A 2,769-nucleotide genomic window follows, 5' to 3' on the forward strand; every position below is an offset into this window, starting at 1 on the left:
CGAATTCTTTAGCAGCTTGTTAAACTCCCTCTGAGCATCTAATTCTGGGTATTCCAACTATCGGTGTTCTAGTATCTCCCTGTGATCCCAAAAGAAAATAAACACATGTCCTGATAGAGTCATTTAACCTCTGTATTCCAGGATTACTTAAACCTTTAGATGTTTTAATCATAAACATCTGATATGTTTGAGTAAAATTCTGATTTTGAGAATTAAACACATGTCTGTGTTTATTAAAGTGATATTTTAATCCACCAAAGATCCCAACTTGGGTTATCCATACCAGTTTTCCAATCTTCATAGAACATTGGTGGTGTTCTATTTTAATAAACCTGGTGTAAAAGGAAATTAATTTTATTATTCACAAGATAAAACCCTGGATCATTTATCACAGGAACATAGAGTGGTTCACCCCTGCCAACCACCATTTACATTGAATACCGAGAAGTCATACTGATCCTTTAAACCAAACTCACTCAATAGCTCTTTAAGTTTCTTACGATTAATGTTGTTATTACCTTCATTGTAAATGCCTTCACCTAGTGTTGGTATCTCTATATTTTCAAAATATCTTTAACATGTGATAGTAAGTATGAAACCTGTAAATTGACCTAATCAAATGATACTGTGATTCAAATGGTCGTCTATTGAAATACTACAACTAGTGGTAGCAAACCATACAGCTATGTTAAACGGATTCTGGTAATTCAATAGCGTTTGCTTCTGCATCCTTAAACAATCTCCCCTGTTTTTCAATCTTAAAAGTCCTGGAACTATGTTGGGTTCCTTAAGCTTAAAGAAGTTATTAGTATTAACACTGATTTGTAAGTTAAAGAAATCACATGTGAAATTAGTATCATGCTTCTTAGGAACAGGATAGTACTTAATATCTTGTTTTACCACTGAAGGTGTCGGTTCTTGTGTTCTTTTATTTTCGCCACCTTCGGAGCTAAGCCATTCTCTAGGACTAGAGACGTAACTAAAAGTCTTATGTTTCTTCATCCTTGTATTCATTGAATTTGAAAACCAGTGTAAAGTTTAGTTCGTAAAAACTAGTTCATCAAAATTACAACAGATCGCGATTGCATAGGTTGCGATTGAAGCTAGTCCAAAGGTTAGATTTGTTCTTTGAGGATAAAACTGACCTATTCACTCGAGTTAGTCACACGGACTGCATGAATCAGCTGTGTTGTTCTTTGTGTATCAGTGTACAGACTTTACATGTTGTAGTAAAGTATGTAAGGTTTAAGGATAATGCGTGCTAGGTTATTTCGGTTTTGTATTGGAAATATGGCAACTTCAATTGGGAAAAACACTTGTGTTTTTCCCTAATTGATAGGTTTTGGCCTTTTTTTCTACAATAGTCGTAGATATCGTAGATTGCATTATCCTTATATTTATAGCAGAAATCTCTTTGTGCAATAGTGGTCTATATTGAATTTAGTTCCGAAGAGGAAGTATAGATGAAACCACTTCTTTTCCCTTTCTATTTGAGAAAACTGTCTGATCAAGACTGGTCTATGAATTGCTTTTTGATCCAAGTAATCGGGTCCCGTATCCGTAGACAGTGCGATGTTTTTATCTACATTTTCTCTTTCTAAACTGGTTCATTTTAGGTCATTAAAGTTAAATTTATGATGAACTACATGGTCCCACTAGTAGTAGGTATAATGTCCCTTTCAACGCCCGAAATCCGAGGCCCAAAGTCTGAGGGTCACGGGGTGTTGAAAGGTGCATCATTCGACGCCCGCGACAAATGCCCTCCCGTGATATTGTGCTTGAAGATTTTTTTCCGTGCTTCGTGTAAGCGCTCGAAAATTCGGCACTATCCGTCCACGCTGTCCACGGGAGGGTATTCGTCGCGTAGCAACGAGCACAGATTAATGTGCACTCTTATTCGCGCTCCTCCTGAGGTTTAACGGGCTGCTGTCAAAAGCCGAGCGGAGCGAAGAGTGTGGATCAATTAGGGTCTCCACCATCGGGTAAGTCTGTTCGGGGCAAATAGCCTACTGAAGCATTCTGTTGCTACAACTGGGATGTTGTCAGTGTCTAGGCAATCCTTGTCATTGACTATGCATAGAGACTGCTCATCCTAGCTAAAATTATGACGCGAATTGCCTCGACTCGTCGCCACATTTTAGGGGTCCCGTCTCCTCAATGTCCGTTTAGCTCCAAATCAACGAGGTCTGTCCTCTTCGTCTCGCATGGTGGTCGGGTTCGTATAGCGCGGGAAGAGGAGGACAGGACAACTCTCTTGCGCCACCCTTTTCCTGGTGGAAGGGTGGATATTTTGACATGCACATGAAGAAAGAACAACTCCTATACGACGTATTTGTGATATGGAAAAACCGTTTTATTTCTAATTTCCAAGTAGACATTTTCAAATCTAGAAGAGAAATAGAAACAGAGCAATATTGAACATGACACATTGAAGCACATCATGCATGTTCGTTTTCCCTTTTTATTTCTTTGCTCCTTCTCTGGAGTGGGAACTCTCAGTGGCAATCTCTAACATGATCTTATAAACAACTGAGAAAAAGGGAATTTTAGCAGCGAATACTTTCTTAATTTCAAAACGTGTCTTCACTTAGCGGCACCCCTGTTAGAAAGTGTATATTGCGGTGGTAGGAATCTAGGTAATTCTAAGTTATTTTGACCAAAAGCCCTTACAGGTCTTTTGCCCCAAATAAGCCTACAACCCCCTAAGAACCATCCACCGCAATATACACTTTCTATCATTCATGAGCTTCCCAGTGAAGCGTTGCAATG

Source organism: Lineus longissimus, chromosome 1 (genome assembly GCF_910592395.1).
Source record: "Lineus longissimus chromosome 1, tnLinLong1.2, whole genome shotgun sequence".
In the NCBI taxonomy this organism is placed as follows: domain Eukaryota; kingdom Metazoa; phylum Nemertea; class Pilidiophora; order Heteronemertea; family Lineidae; genus Lineus; species Lineus longissimus.